A 17,904-nucleotide genomic window follows, 5' to 3' on the forward strand; every position below is an offset into this window, starting at 1 on the left:
CATCACTAGTACTTCCTTCTGCCTCTGACTTTTGGGATCACTCCTCTCTCACCTGATTCAGTGCCTCATTGCCCTTTTGGAGTTCTGCTCCACATCTTTCCTTATCCTTGATACAATTCTGTACTAGCTTCCACACTGGCAGCACCCCTTTAGTGAGAACTCCCTGTTCTTCTGCAAACTTCAAGTCCTTCCCTAACTTCTCCCAAATGGGCCCTGTAAGATGTCCCAATACGGAGAACCAAGGAGCGACCTGGTCCACTGCTTTTAAAAAGTTCTCCAGGGTCTCCTGTTTCAGCCCAATTCCTTTCACTTTCAGCAAGTCCTTAAGGGCTTGGTGCACTGTTTGACCTGAGGTTGAATTTCCCATGGTGCTTGGTGCAACTTGTCCCAAAACCGGGAGTCTTATAGTCTCAATCTGAGAACTTAACTAGTCCCACTTTCCTGGGAACTTAACCAGCTAGCTGCCCTGACTGCAGTGAGTTCTGAGTATCCCCATACAGGCCACCATTTGTCGCCTCCGATTCCGAACAGCAGAAAAGAGCTACGACACAGCTTTCTTCTCAAAGCAGTTTATTCAGGAACCTTTCAACATGCATGCAGGAATCTCTCTGCAGGAATCTCTCTCGCCCCCCAATCACAATCCCTTATATAACCCCTCAACCATGCCCCATCAGCCCAGTCCACATAACAGCAGTCCATTGGCCAGAATCATCACTCGTCATATGGTCCGATCTTGCATCATGGTGCACCTGTGCAGTTCACCCAGTGGACATGGCTTAATCAGGGTGTATGAGGAAGTCAGGTGCAAGTCATGAGAATTGGCTGTAGTCCAGGGCACCATCTTGGTACTGCTGCCACACCCGCTCCTCACAGGTGTTTTGTTCCCAATTCTAAGAAGGGGCAAAGTCTCCACACTTTGGTCTTCATTCTTCTTAAGTTTCATGTGTTTTGCAAATTGTATCTTGTATCTTGGGTATTCTAAGTTTCTGGGTTAATATCCACTTATCAGTGAATACATATCATGTGAGTTCTTTTGTGATTGGGTTACCTCACTCACAGGTCCATCCATTTGCCTAGGAATTTCATAAATTCATTCTTTTTAATAGCTGAGTTGTACTCCATTGTGTAAATGTACCACATTTTCTGTATGCATTCCTCTGTTGAGGGACATCTGGGTTCTTTCCAGCTTCTGACTATTATAAATAAGGCTGCTATGAACATAGTGGAGCATGTGTCCTTCTTACCAGTTGGAACATCTTCTGGGTATATGCCCAGGAGAGGTATTGCCGGAGCCTCAAATTTGAATTGATCCATTCCTATCTCCTTGCACTAAGGTCAAATCTAAGTGGATCAAGGAACTCCACATAAAACCAGAGACAGTGAAACTTATAGAGGAGAAAGTGGGGAAAAGCCTCGAAGATATGGGCACAGGGGAAAAATACCTGAATAGAACAGCAATGGCTTGTGCTGTAAGATCGAGAATCAACAAATGGGACCTCATAAAATTACAAAGCTTCTGTAAGGCAAAAAGACACTGTCAATAGACAAAAAGGCCACCAACAGATTGGAAAAGGATCTTTACCAATCCTAAATCAAATAGGGGACTAATATCCAATATATATAAAGAACCCAAGAAGGTGGACTCCAGAAAATCAAATAACCCCATTTAAAAAATGGGGCTCAGAGCTAAACAAAGAATTCTCACCTGAGGAATACGGAATGGCCGAGAAGCACCTGAAAAAATGTTCAGCATCCTTAATCATTAGGGAAATGCAAATCAAAACAACACTGAGATTCTACCTCACACCAGTCAGAATGGCTAAGATCAAAAATTCAGGTGACAGCAGATGCTGGCGAGGATGTGGAGAAAGAGGAACACTCCTCCATTGTTGGTGGGATTGCAAGCTTGTACAACCACTCTGGAAATCAGTCTGACGGTTCCTCAGAAAATTGGACATAGTACTACATGTCGATTCTTAACAGTAGCAAAATTGCAGTTATGAAGTAGCAATGAAAATTATTTTATGGTTGGGGGTTACCTCAACATGAGAAACTGTATTAAAGGGTTGCAGCATTAGGAAGGTTGAGAATCACTGCCTCAGAGTATAGGCACAGAGGGTAGACACACAGAGTTCATTAGTTAGTAATTTTTATTGCTGAGTTGTATGTGTGCACTACAGATGTTTTATGCATTCCTCTGCTGATGGTCATTTGGAGTACTGCTTAGCTTTCGGTGAATACAAGCACAGCTGCTATGAACATTCTTGTACAAATCCTGATGTGGAAAACTGTTTCGGCAGCAAATGAATATCAGTGTCTAGGACGATAGGATCATATAGTTTGACATTTAACTTTTTGAGAAACTGCTGAATCATTTTCCAGAGTAGTACCATTTTACACTCCTGCCAATAGTATATGAGAATTCCCGCCCCTCCTCCCTTTTATGGGTTGAACTTTGTCCCTCTAAAGATGTTAAGTCTTAGCACTGAGAGCCACTAATGAAAGTTTATAAATATGATCTATTCTCAAGTTACAGTGAAGTCACTCAAAGATCCATAATCTAGTATGATGATATCCTACAAAAAGGGGAGATTGGGAGGCAGTTGAGGTGGCACAGTTGACCAAGTGCTTGCTGTGCACACAAGAGGATCTAAGCTCAATCCCAAACATCTGCATAAAGCCAGACTCCATATGGTGCATCTGTTCATCCAGGATCCCTGGGACTCTAGGATCAGTGAGAGACCCAACTCCAAATGGATTAAAAATGCTTGAGGTACACACCTAACCCTTAGCGCACGCGCACGCGCACGCGCACGCGCACGCGCACGCACACGCACACACACACACACACACACACACACACACACACACACACGAGGGAGAAATTGGACACAGAGACAGACATGCAAAAAAGGAGACCATCAAGTTTACATGAAGGCGGAGATTGAGACTGATGCAGCTATAAGCCAAAGGAAACCAACAGCCACCTACAACTCACTAGAAAGAAGCTGTGAGATGCTCAGAACAGGCTCCCCCATAGCTCTCAGGAGACCCCCAACATGATAACTCCCTGTCCTTGCATTGCTCCAGAACTGTGAGACAATCCAATGCTACTGTCTGGGTCCCTCCTTTGACGTGTGTTATCAGAGGGGACCTAGGAAATGAATATGCATACAGCACTGGGCGCGGCTTGTGCTCTCAATCTTAACCATCTGCTAGGAGCATGATAATAATTCCCTGTGGTCTGCATGTGCACTTCTTTAGTGATTAATGATTTTGAAGACTGTTTCATGTAGTCATTTGTTATGTACTTATCTTCTTTGGTAGAGTTATCTGTTCAAAATCCTCCTTTTGCCCATTGAGTTGTTTCACTGAGTTCTGAGGGGATTTACTTTTTATTATTTATTCTGGATGTTAGTTCCTTATTTGATATATAATTTGAAAGTATTTTCCATGGTCTGTAGTTTTATATTCTCTCCTCTTTATATTATCTTTTGAAAAGTGCAAGTTTGTTTGTGCTTGTTTTTGGTGATGCGTGGTTATACATTCCTTCTTTTTTTTTTTTATTATTTTTTTTTATTTTTTTTTTCCATTTTTTATTAGGTATTTAACTCATTTACATTTCCAATGCTATACCAAAAGTCCCCCATATCCACCCACCCCCACTCCCCTGCCCACCCACTCCCACTTTTTGGCCCTGGTATTCCCCTGTACTGGGGCATATAAAGTTTGCAAGTCCAATGGGCCTCTCTTTCCAGTGATGGCCGACTAGGCCATCTTTTGATATATATGCAGCTAGAGTCAAGAGCTCCGGGGTACTGGTTAGCTCATAATGTTGTTCCACCTATAGGGTTGCAGATCCCTTTAGCTCCTTGGCTACTTTCTCTAGCTCCTCCATTGGGAGCCCTATGATCCATCCATTAGCTGACTGTGAGCATCCACTTCTGTGTTTGCTGGGCCCCGGCATAGTCTCACAAGAGACATCCAGTGGAAGAAAGACAGCATTTTCAACAATTGGTGCTGGCACAACTGGTTGTTATCATGTAGAAGAATGCGAATCGATCCATACTTATCTCCTTGTACTAAGGTCAAATCTAAGTGGATCAAGGAACTTCACATAAAACCAGAGACACTGAAACTTATAGAGGAGAAAGTGGGGAAAAGCCTTGAAGATATGGGCACAGGGGAAAAATTCCTGAACAGAACAGCAATGGCTTGTGCTGTAAGATCGAGAATCGACAAATGGGACCTAATGAAACTCCAAAGTTTCTGCAAGGCAAAAGACACCGTCAATAAGACAAAAAGACCACCAACAGATTGGGAAAGGATCTTTACCTATCCTAAATCAGATAGGGGACTAATATCCAACATATATAAAGAACTCAAGAAGGTGGACTTCAGAAAATCAAATAACCCCATTAAAAAATGGGGCTCAGAACTGAACAAAGAATTCTCACCTGAGGAATACCGAATGGCAGAGAAGCACTTGAAAAAATGTTCAACATCCTTAATCATCAGGGAAATGCAAATCAAAACAACCCTGAGATTCCACCTCACACCAGTCAGAATGGCTAAGATCAAAAATTCAGGTGACAGCAGATGCTGGCGAGGATGTGGAGAAAGAGGAACACTCCTCCATTGTTGGTGGGAGTGCAGGCTTGTACAACCACTCTGGAAATCAGTCTGGCGGTTCCTCAGAAAACTGGACATAGTACTACCGGAGGATCCAGCAATACCTCTCCTGGGCATATATCCAGAAGATGCCCCAACAGGTAAGAAGGACACATGCTCCACTATGTTCATAGCAGCCTTATTTATAATAGCCAGAAGCTGGAAAGAACATTCCTTCTTTTATTGTTCATACTTTTGAGTCTAAGGAATCTTCAGCCCAAAGATGTAAAGATTTTCCCCTATGGCTCTTTTCAAACTGCTTTACTGTTAGGTTTGTGGTTTATTTGGAGTTAAGATTTATATATGTTGTGACATTCCACTTTTCACATAACTCTCCAAATATTGTGACACACGTACTGAACAGACTGTCCTGCCTCTATTTAATGGCTTTTGAACTCTGATTAGAAGTGAGCAGTCTTGAGCCCTGGTGTACAGCTGAGGGGCTGTTGATAGTTGATGGATCCTGGGGAGGGAGACTCAGTCTTCTTTAAGGGCTGTGTCTGACAGGTTAACCATGGACAGTGGGTGGCTGCATGCTTGAGTATGTGTAGAAAATATAAGCTGGACTCGGTGGGCTTAAAAAAAAAACCAACATGAAGTTGTGTGTGAGGGTCTAGAAAGAGAAGCAAGGAATGAATAAGACCAAACTACATTATGTGCATGTATGGAATTCTCGGAGTTAATAAAGTATCATATTAAAAATGAGCCATCAAAAGCTGGGCAGTGATGGCACATGCCTTAATCCCAGCACAAGGGCGGCAGAGGCAGACAGATCTCTATGAGTTCAAGGCCAGCCTAGTTTACAGAGTGAGTTCCAGGACAGCCAGGGCTACACAGAGAAACCCTGCCTCAAAAAAACAAAACAAACAAACAAAGCAACGAGAGAGAGAGAGAGAGAGAGAGAGAGAGAGAGAGAGAGAGAGAGAGAGATGTTTATGTGTTTGTATTTCTGGGTTGTATCCTCCATACCCATCTCTTTGTTTAGTAATATCGGGTCATGCTAATCCTCCAGCTTTGTTCCTCTTTGAAGTGTTTGGCTGTTCTAGGTTGTTTGTGTTCATTGAATTTTAGAATCAGTTTGTTAGTTTCTACCCAAAGCTTGTTCGGATTTTTAATTGAGATTTTATTGGGTTATAGATCAATTGAGATAAGAGGGTGTCTTAATATTATTAAATCTTCTGCTCCAAAGAGTAAGGGATATCTATCCATTTATTTAGATTTATTTAATTCTTCTATGCACTGTTTTACAGGTTGTTTTCTATGTTTTTGTTTGTTTTGTTTGTTGTTTTCATTTGAGAAGGCTTTCATTACATACCCATGGCTGCCTTCAGCTTTTGGTCTGTTTTCTTCAGCCTCTCAGATGTGGGATGTCAAGGCATTTCTTGGCTTGTTTTGTATTTTTAGGTCTAGCCTTTCTACATCTTTTGTCAGAAGTATTTCTAGATCCCCCCCACCCAGTGTTGTGAATAGCTTTGTTTTTTCAAATTTTCAGTTTTCAATTATTCATCGCCAGTATTTTTGTATATTAATCTTATATGCAATCTTGTTAAATTTACTCATTTTTTTCCTTTATGGCATTGTTGTAGACTTCATTGAATTCTCTGCTTGATCACATTGGCTGGAAACAGTCTTCCACTAGCAGCCTTCAGGTGAAGATGTTGAACTCTCAGCAACTCCTGCGCCATGACTGCCTGGATGCTGCCATGCTACTGCCTTGATGATAATGGACTGAACCTCTGAACCTGTCATCACAAGATAGTAGAACACTTCTTTTCAATTGTCAGAATAAGAGTTGTTCACAGTCTTTTGAAAGTCTTCTTGATGAATCAGCATATGGCTTAATAAAAAAAATTAAAAAGGATCCTTATACAGCAACCATGGTGGGATTTTTCCAGTTACAAACTACATTTTTGATAGTTTGCAAGGCAGTGATCCATCTACATATCAATGACCACCTTCAGAAATGGCAGATTTCTTTAGTGATGCTATTCCAGGTCTAAAGATAAATCAGCAAGAAGAGCCAGGATTTGAAGTCATCACTAGAATTGATTTGGGAGAGTGACCTGTTCAAAGGTGGGAACCAGTATTCCTAAACATAGAGAGCGTGAAGCAGATGATATTCAGAGGGGTTCTTAGTCATTCATTACGAAAGCAAACATGGAAATTTCTCCTGGGTTATTTTCCTTAGGATAGTACCAAAAAGGAAAGAACTCACTTACAAAACCAAAAAAGCTGATGAGTACCTCAGGGTGAAACTGCAGTGGAAGTCTGTGAGCGAGGCACAGGAGAAGAGACACTCACACTTGAGAGACTATAGAAGCCTGATCGAGAAAGATGTCAACAGAACAGATCGAACAAACACGTTTATGAAGGCCAAGATAACTCGGGGCTGATCCTGCTTCACAATATTTTGATGGCCTACTGCATGTATGACTTTGATTTAGGATATGTACAAGGAATGAGCGACTTACTTTTCCTCCCTTTGTATGTGGTGGAGAATGAAGTGGATGCCTTTTGGTGCTTTGCCTACAGATGGCACAATACAAGGAGTTGCCAGATGCATCAAAAATTTTGAAGAACCAATGCAAGGCATGAAGACCCAGTTAATCCAGTTGAGCACCTTACTCAGATTATTGGACGGTGGATTTTTTTTTTAACTATTTAGAATCCCAGGACTCTGGGTATCTATATTTTTGCTTCAGATGGTTTTAAAATCAGATTTAAAAGGGACTTTACTTTTCTAGATATACTTCGATTATAGGAGGTAATGAGGACTGAACTGCCCTGTAAGAATTTTCATCTTCTTCTGTGTTGTACTATCCTGGAATCAGAAAAGCAACAGATAACGGAAAAGCACTATGGCTTCAATGAAATCCTTAAGCACATCAATGAATTGCCCATGAAGACTGATGTGGAAGATACACTATGCAAAGCCACCTACAGGTGGCACAATGCAAGGAACTGCCACAAGCAGTGAGATTCTGGGACCTCAGGACAGTGAAGTTACAATGACAGATTCTGACACTGATGAAAATGTTTCTGTGTGCTGACTTGTGAGTTCTGTTCAAGTGAGTCAAAGCGGTTATTTTCTAGAAGGGCTAAGCACAACTCTGAACTGGGCCTGACTCTTGTGCTTGAACTTTAGATCTTTAAAGAAAAAAACAATGCATTCTGTCCCTTGTGTTTTTTATTTCCATAGATAGCTGTGGCCATCTGGCTTTGATCATTATTATCAGTTTTGCCTGTGGGTCCTCATGACCTACATTCCTTTACTCTGTCCCCCACGATTTTCTCAGCACTGTCCCATTTCTCAGATATGTTTTATGGGCTATTCCTCTGGGAAGACTAGCCAGAGAAAGAACTGAGGAAGATGCTTAGGTGCGCAATTACTCTTGGACCTGTGCAGTGACCTCTGTGGGTCTATAAATGCTAATTTGAGAAACAACATTCTTAAGTTGTTTTTCCTTTGTCATATCCAAAATGTGTCCACTCTTGAAGTCCCAAACCTTTCTAAGCATTAGTAGGCAGCAGGTACAAATAAGGTATTTTAAACATTTGTCCTGGATCATGTAGACAGCACCCACTCTAGGATACTTAGAGGGCTAGTAGCCTCTTGTAGTATTCAAGAGCTTTCTAGCTAGTGCTTTTCACGTGTTTCATGGTTTTCGTTTTGTTTTTTTCTGATTCTTGTTTTTTGCTTTACCTCCCGTCTTCCTCTTTTGCCCAATCCCCCCAACCATGGGCATTCTGCCCTTTTTCTAACATGGTGACCATAGGATGCATTCAGGTGATGAATGTAGGTAACACTTTGAGTCTATTATGCCAAAGGCTTTAATACTCCCATATAATCCACAATGACTCTATGGAGTGGCTGGAGACAGAACACAGAGCCAGGTGTCCATTGAGTTGCTATTTTTCCCTTGTGTCCCTCTCAGTGTGTGACATTAAGACACAATCAGTATTCACAACCAGATGCCAGTTCTTTTTAGGCCTAGGATATTAACAATCCTCCATATGATGAGAAAGTTGACTTACAGCTACAGTATAAAAATTATATGTGTGCTTTTCTGTGTCGCTCTGCAACTGAGACCATTCCAGGTTTTGAATGAATCACAGACTTTTATTAAAGTATGGGTTGGTTATCTCTTAAATGAATATTAGATTTGATTATATCAAGCAGAGGCTGAACACAATGTGACTAAAACCAAAGACGCTTCAGAGAAAAACATTGTATATTTTCTTTTTGTCTAGATAACAAGTTCATATCTTTTATTATGCCCAGTATTTCCAATCTTCTGCTGTTTATATCTATTTTCTCAATTTTTATCTTCTTCATAAAAAAGGTTCTAAAATATGACACATTTCTTGAATTGATGAGATGGTTATTTAATATACTGAAAGTAGGCAAAAAAATTACGTTTAACCACCTACGTAATTTAAACTTTCATTATTCTACTATAATGTTTGTAAAGCCAGTAGTAATCTGTGGGAAGATCGTAGAATCTAGTCATTTGTTGCAGAAGGAAATGAATAAACAAGAGACATGAAAAAATTTAATAAAATATTTGTTAATCATAGAGATGATAAAATAACTATTAAGGTTATTGATATTATAAAAATACTCCCCAAAAATTCTCATAAGGCATTTCATAGAGGTGGTTATACCTAAATTCATGCATTTTAACAATACAGACTAAAAAGATATTTCATTGTTATTTAATTCTAGGTATATATGTGTGGATGTGTGTGTGTGTGTGTATTGACATGTTTGGGCACATACATATACATGTGTGTGGAGGCCTGAAGCTCACTGATGTCAGCTTGGCATTTCTGTTCAGTCAGCTTCCAATGGAGAAGCCCCAGCTCTGCCTCTAGAGTGCTGGGATTACACATGGCCTCCACCCTCTCCTGGCCTTCAACTGGGAATTGGAACTCTGATTCTCATGCTTGCATGACAAGTGTTTTATCCACTGAGCCATTTCTTAGTGGGTAAAGCCTGGATCTCTCTCTCTCTTCCTCTCTCCCTCTCCCTCTCCCTCTCCCTCTCCCTCTCCCTCTCCCTCTCCCTCTCCCTCTCCCTCTCCCTCTCCCTCTCCCTCTCTCCTTACCCCCTCAAAGTCTTTTATTATTATTACTAATGCATGTGATTTGTCATTGAGGCCACTGTGTACAGACATGAGAAGAGTCTTTCATTTCTTCTTCTCTTCCTTCATGGGCTGAGTCTTAATGATCTTCTCTCTCTTGACCAGGAAGCATTCTTCATGTGTTTGCATGCTTTCTTAGTCTTAGACTAAGGCTCTTCTGTTTAGTCAGCTTGCAATGGTCAACCAAGAGATTCCTGCAATGCCTGTCTTCTGTGTATGGATGTGTTTATGAGAATCCACTTGTTTTGAGCACAATCTGCTTCCCCTTCAGATACAGGTTATGTATGATCCATGAGATGGTCAATCTCTTAGATTCACCATGTCTCTGCATACACAGGATCTATCTGTACCTTTCTCATCTGAGTCACCTTAGCAGGCGTTGGAGCATTGGCCGTGCCTTATGTCCTTCTTATGCTCATATGCTTTCAATTCTATGGACCCAAGATGTTTTCTGGCATTGGGCCATGGAATAGACAGTCATCACCCTATGATGGTCAACTTGGTCTTTGATCAGTTTTCTAGCTCTGCTGAGGAGAGTTGTCTTGGCAATTTCATTGGTGCCATTGGGGTCCAACCAGACCTTCTCACCATAGCAGAGGCAAACCACTCCCAAAACCTGAGCCTACTCATGGCCATGTCCACAGTGGTGAAAGGAGAGAAAAAGGATAGAAATTAACACATAGTAACTAAAAATCTTAAAAAGATGCTTTTCCATCTCTGTCTCCCATAGCCTTGGAAGACAGAACAATAGAAAGTAAAGACAGGGGTTTCAAAACAACTTGTATTCAAGAGTTTAATATGTAATTCCTATCATTCCCCTCCCCCCCCCCATGTTTGCCTCTTCCAGTCCATCAGCCAGTAAAGAGGAACATCTTGGCTTGGGTACATTGCTCATTCTTGCCTTCAGCTTCTCGTGTGAAGCAGGACAGGTCCTCTATCCTGGAGCAGGTTTCCATTGGCACCAGGCCCTGAAGCAGAGCTGTGAAGGTCATAGGGTAGCAGCATAGGCGCTCAGGGATGATGTGTAGGTGGGAACTGTCTCCTAAGACAACCAATTCCACCCATTTGAACATAAAACACTATGTGGCAGTTCTGCCTTTCACGTGTAGCTTGGAGTAGATTCCTGCCATGTGTGCTGGTTGAATGAGCAATGTCCTCTTTAGGCTCTGGATTTGAAAACTTGGTCCTCAGTTGGTGGTGCTGTTTGGGGGAGGTATAGGAAACAAGGCTTTTCTACAGGAAGAATGTTACTAGAGGTGAAATTTGACATGAAAAACTTCCAAGTGTATCAAGTTTGTTCTCTTGGCTTCCCCTTTGTGTTTGAAGAGGTAAGCTCCCAGCTTCCAGCTCCTGCTGACATGCCTGTATACCATGAGGGACTCTTACCCTTCAAAGATAAACTCCAAGAAGTTGCTGTGGTCACAGTATTTTATCACGGCAACAGAAAAGCAACTCACATACCATGTAATATCCCTGCCTCTAAAACAATCCAAGCCTCCCTCTATACTGAAATATAACTTGATAGGTAAATGTAACTACAGAGTGGAGGTCCTGTCTTTGTCTGATTTAAAGGGTGAAAATTGGGGTTATAGAATAAGAACTGGGCAGGACACTCCCACACCCCATTTCCTTAACATGTTGGCCAGAGACCAATTCCCTGAAAAGGCCTTTATTTCTTAGTTGGCTTTCATGGTCATCCTATGGTTAGGTCTACATCGACTAATGTGAATCCATTATTGCACCCAGAAAGGCTATTTAAGACAAATCCCACAGAGCAGCTCAAGAGAAGCACCTTTCTCATACACCAAGATAAGGAGAGAGAGAGAGAGAGAGAGAGAGAGAGAGAGAGAGAGAGAGAGAGAGAGAGAGAGAGAGAGAGATCCCCACCTTCAGGGATATCAGAATAACATGGCACTGAAGACTGCAACCAGGCATATTCAGCTCCTGGTCCCACCTTTGCTATTTATAGACTCAGTGACTCTGGGAAAAATCTCTCTAACTTTCTAAGCTTCTGCTTCCATATATGTTTATCCCTGCATACACACTCCCATCATGAAGTCAACTGGCTAAAAGAATAATAAAAGATGTGACTTTTCAACTAGTCAGCTATTGACAAACAATAGAGTTTCATTGTATTTGCAGCTATTGACCTGGAATGCAATCAACTGGCAGACAAACCACAAATGTCAACACATTTTTGGATTAACCCAATAAATATTATCTAGCAATAAAATTTCTTCACATAACTCATTCTTGCAAACTGCAAAGGTTACATCGACAGTTCTAAAGTTAACAAGATGCTCTGTGGGATTTGTTAAGTCTTGCTCTTATCAATGACACCTTATCAAGAATGTGAAGTGTCCAAGCCTGTGTCCTTGCTCTCCTGGTACACTGAGAGCATAGCTTCAGGGAAGCTTATGGGATGGAAGAATTATGAATTACAGTTTCTTCCTAGGTGGTTGTGCAACCCAGTGGGCAGGAATAGATCAGGTTGCCTAGCCTTTTCTCAATGCAGAGTGATTTTGCACAGGAGGTCAGCAGCACAGAAGCAGCCCTGTGTAGTCTACAACACAAAAGAATCAACAAATCGGTCCAAGGTCCACTTAACCACTAACACCCTCCTAGTAGGTGCTGCATCCAGAGTTACTGCGCTTAGTGACAGAACTCCTCAGGCCAACTGACTTGTCAAGGGAGCCACGGTGAAACCACAAACACATTTTCTTGCTTTTGAGTTTTGTTGGCACGAATCTGTTGTAGCAATGTAATGAATTCTAGTGAAAGTATTCCTACTTACTATATTTCACTTATGCCTGGCTTCTCCTTTCTATCTGTACTTTCCTATCCAGATTTATAAGAATGGTAGGGCATATTTATGAATCATCAACCTTTTGGCAAAGAGATGGGTTAGTAGAGATTGAGCCCAGGGCCTTGCCCATGCCAAGCAAATATTTTATTACTGAGCAATAGCCGCAGCCAGTATTAATATTTAAGTGAAGGCTTTGAAGGCCATCCAACCTTCTTTAGTAGTTAAACATTGCTGTTAGTGTGATAGCGTCTGTTGTGCCATGAGCCTGCAAGAAGATCTAAAAGAAATCGGCAATTGAGAGGTGAAAGAATATCGGAGTACTTTCATTTAATTGGGGACGTTATTCTGGGTCGGACATGTTATTTGGGTGTGGAGGGTTCAGAAGAATATTCCAGGAAACACTTGTTTCTGGTGATGAAGAGGAGTTGAGAGTCACCACATGGACTGAGAGCCCCAGATAGCTGGCCTTCCTACTCTTATCACAGAGCTAGACCTGCTGCCTGGGCTGGCAAAGCAACTGGCAAAGCTACTCTGAACATGGTATAGGAACTGCTGCAGCTGGGTTTTACTACCAAGAGGATGGTGGCACTTGGTGCTATGATTAGGTTCCTCGGGGGATAACTGCCTCAAAAGAATGAGCGAGCGTATTAAAAAATAAGTGGCCAGCCACCTTTCATGCCCATGCTTTGTTCCCAGTATGCTTTGTTCCCAGTATCACCCCTGCCTAGGATTTTTTTCTTTCCTTTTCCTAAATTTACCAACACTCTCCAACCCCCGCCAAACAAGCTATTTCTTTCTTCTCTTGCCACTGACTCAGGAATATACAGTTCATATTAGCCTAGCACTGCATTCTTCTTTTGAAACTTTGATTTCCTTATTGGCTAGGTCCTTTACAATGCAAGAGCCTCTGAAAGTTACCACGGACATTACTCCCAAGCACTAAAACAGTGACAAACTCCAAATAAACCAAATCATTACTTCTTTAGAAAGTGAAAGATAGCCGAATACTTGGCCATTTTTTTTGAGGCTATTATGTAACCTTTTATGGTCAATTACTAGGTCCAATAGTGAGTAGGGACCACCCACCTTGTGTGGTAAGTGTTTTGCTTAAATAACAACAGTGGACTCTTTGTTTTCAAGCTGGCCTTTGATTTGAACTGTGTCCCAGTGACGGGGGAATTTCAAAGCTTAAGAAAGCACTGAAAGACTCCGAAAGGAGCCCCTCGCTCAGGCCTTAGGACAATAGCGGACACCCAAGAACTCACGACAGACCGAGCTTGTTGCAAACCACATGAGGCTTTATTCGGGGAAAGCCAGAGCACTGGGGACGACTCATATCCCACACAGGGGTAGAGGAGTCAACCTCAAGGGGAAAGAGTTCCCAGTTTTTATAGGCCCTCAGAGGGGAAAAGAGAAGGGGGAGAGTAGGGGATTTCCAGATCTAAACAATGTCTATTCTCAAGAAATGGGTATGGGAGGGGTACAAAGAAAGAGTCTAATAAAGGTGCAGCAATGGGCACACACCTGGTCAGAACATTGGCAGACACACAGGTTCAAGGAGTGGCCAGAGCATTGTGCACCTCTATTTTTCTAAATCAGTGAAGCTAGTTCTGCTAACACTGACGTCTCTCTTGCCAATTTCAGGGCTTCTGTGTCCTTTTACATTCTGCCAGGATCTTTCAGCACCATGTCCAGAAAACAGTGGTTTTGATTTAACAGTCTAGTGAAATCATCTAATTCCACTTTTTCAGCACATACTTGCTCTTCTTTCTCCCCCAGTTCACCTGCTTCTTTCTTAAGTATGCTGGTGTTGACCCTAGCACCTTTGTACTAAATCACTGTCTTCCTACACAGGTCCTTGCCCAAAAATTTGAACTGTGGCTGTCGGTGCCTCTTCCTACATCATGGGATGACATTATGTCCTGCCTTATGTTCTGCAATGCTCTCAACACTGCTAGGCTGTCTTAGTTCAGGTTCTCCATAAAACAAGGGCCTGCAGCAAAGTTCCATGCTAATGTTTTATTTGGAGGTGCTCTACCAGGGGAAAGACAAGTGTGGGAAGGGGTAAGAGATGGCAATCACACGATGATGCTGTAGGATGCTGGTGACCTGGTTCCCAGAAACTGCTGCTGTTGGCTCAGCTCCAATGTGTCTTCTGATTCCTTCCCATTTCTACTTCTTGGGTCTCTTCATGCTTCTTTTGGGTGCTAGCTTTCCTGCATTGTCCTGTTGTGCTATTGGTCCATTAGCACACCAACTGGCAAACTACTCTGAACATGTTATAGGAACTAAGACCGCTGGGTTTTACTACCAAGAAGATGGTGGCACTTGGTCTTATGACTAGTCCAGGCACAGACCTGAGAGGCTGGCAAGGCCTAGTAGGTGTGAGATAAGCAGATTCTTGTCTATTGTCCCAACACTACATTCTTAAGTATGTATTATTATCTCCCCCATTGGTATAGAGACTGATCCCTAATTCTTAGGTGCAGAAGATGTATCAGTTGAGAGTCCACAGCTCAGACTATAAATAGGGATTGTGCTGTTTTAGTAAAGAGGCTGTTGTGGTTTCTCTTCAAAGATGCATGAGTTTGAGAGCTCTGGTTGAGTTCCCAGGACCAGGCATGATCTCTTTCTTGCTGAGAGGGTCATAAGTCCAATTAGAAAGTCGTTGGAAAAAAAAGCCGGGCATGGTGGCACACGACTTTAATCCCAGCACTCAGGAAGCAGAGGCAGGTGGGTTTCTGAGTTCAAGGCCAGCCTCGTCCACAAAGTGAGTTCCAGGCCAGCCAGGGCTATACAGAGAAACCCTGTCTCGAAAAAAAACCAAAAAGAAAAAAGAAAAGAAAAGAAAAAAAAGTTGTTGGTTACCACCAATGTATGTGTGCCACTACTGTACCCTCCAGGTTAGCATGCCATGTCAGCCATTCTTGTAGCTCTTAGGAATCACTTCCGGGTAGTACTGTTGATTTCTTCCCTCCTTTGAAGCTAGCATAGTGCTTTGCTTTCTGATAGTCTTCAGAGAGGAGGCTTTCCAGTCAGTATGAGCTCAAGGGTCTTTGAGTCCTGTGTCTGAATACATTATCTCTTCATCCATTAATAGGTATTTATCTTCTACCTCTGAGGAACTGTTTCTTAGAAACTAAAGCTCCAAAATCTAGAAATCCAATACCTGTTGTTATTTGAATACCACTTAAAAAGTAATTTTTCTTTTTAATGTTTCCTTTTGTAAGATGGTAACAATCTCTCCCTCTTCTAGTTTTCTTTAACTATCCCTGACACACAGTAAATTAATTCAATAAATATTTATTTTATACTCCTTATGGCGATGGATATATTGTGAGCACAGGGATCTCACTGTGGAATTTTGTCTTCCAGAAATATAAGAAGCGGAGAGGTTTCTGCCTCAGGCCCCGGCGGCGGGAGCCTCCTTGGCTCCGGGACTCCGCGGAGGGCAGGCTGCACGGGTGAGGGTGTGGAATACAGAGGCCAGCCATTTCAGGGACAGGCGAGAGCCAGAGAGCTTCTGAGGTGGCGCCATCTTCGGCTCCAGAAAACTGGCCACCTTCCTGGCCAAAGCAACACAGCTCCTGGGAAAGATCCTGTTTGGGCGTTCATCTTCAGCCAGGAGGAGGTCCAAACACCAGATAACTGTGCACCTTCCCTGAAAGAGGAGAGCTTGCCTGCAGAGACTGCTCTGACCACTGAAACTCAGAGGAGAGTGCTAGTCTCCCACATCTGCTGATAGAGGGTAACAAAATCAACAGAGGAACAATCTCTAAACAAAGACAACTATAACAACTAACTCCAGAGATTTCCAGATGGCGAAAGGTAAACGTAAGAATCCTACTAACAGAAACCAGGACCACTCACCATCATCAGAACCCAGAACGCCCACTTCGCCCAGTCCAGGGCATCCTAACACACCTGAAAAGGTAGACCTGGATTTAAAAGCATATCTCATGATGATGGTAGAGGACATAAAGAAGGAATTTAATAACTCACTTAAAGAAATACAGGAGAACACTGCTAAAGAGTTACAAGTCCTTAAAGAAAAACAGGAAAACACAACCAAACAGGTAGAAGTCCTTATAGAAAAAACAGGAAAACACATCCAAACAGATGATGGAAATGAACAAAACCATACTAGATCTAAAAAGGGAAGTAGACACAATGAAGAAAACCCAAAGTGAGGCAACGCTGGAGATAGAAACCCTAGGAAAGAAATCTGGAACCATAGATGCCAGCATCAGCAACAGAATACAAGAGATGGAAGAGAGAATCTCAGGTGCAGAAGATTCCATAGAGAACATCGGCACAACAATCAAAGAAAATGGAAAATGCAAAAAGATCCTAACTCAAAACATCCAGGAAATCCAGGACACAATGAGAAGACCAAACCTACACATAATAGGAGTGGATGAGAATGAAGATTTTCAACTCAAAGGACCAGCAAACATCTTCAACAAAATTATTGAAGAAAACGTCCCAAATCTAAAGAAAGAGATGCCCATGAACATACAAGAAGCCTACAGAACTCCAAATAGACTGGACCAGAAAAGAAATTCCTCCCGACACATAATAATCAGAACATCAAATGCACTAAATAAAGATAGAATACTAAAAGCAGTAAGGGAAAAAGGTCAAGTAACATATAAAGGCAAGCCTAACAGAATTACACCAGATTTTTCACCAGAGACTATGAAAGCCAGAAGAGCCTGGACAGATGTTATACAGACACTAAGAGAACACAAATTCCAGCCCAGGCTACTATACCCAGCCAAACTCTCAATTATCATAGATGGAGAAACCAAAGTATTCCACGACAAAACTAAATTCACCCATTATCTCTCCACGAATCCAGCCCTTCAAGGGATAATAACAGAAAAAAACCAATACAAGGATGGGAACCACGCGCTAGAAAAAACAAGAAGATAATCCCTCAACAAAACTAAAAGAAGACAGCCACAAGAACAGAATGCCAACTTTAACAACAAAAATAACAGGAAGCAACAATTACTTTTCCTTAATATCTCTTAATATCAATGGTCTCAACACCCCAATAAAAAGACATAGACTAACAAACTGGCTACACAAACAAGACCCAACATTTTGCTGCTTACAGGAAACTCATCTCAGAGAAAAAGATAGACACTACCTCATAATGAAAGGCTGGAAAACAATTTTCCAAGCAAATGGTATGAAGAAACAAGCTGGAGTAGCCATCCTAATATCTGATAAGATTGACTTCCAACCCAAAGTCATCAAAAAAGACAAAGAGGGGCA

General features: G+C 41.9%; 1 pseudogene; it reads left to right on the forward strand.

Moving 5' to 3' along the window:
- Window positions 6,416-7,709, forward strand: Gm13566 (predicted gene 13566; annotated as a pseudogene).

This window comes from Mus musculus, chromosome 2 (genome assembly GCF_000001635.26).
Source record: "Mus musculus strain C57BL/6J chromosome 2, GRCm38.p6 C57BL/6J".
Lineage (NCBI taxonomy): Eukaryota > Metazoa > Chordata > Mammalia > Rodentia > Muridae > Mus > Mus musculus.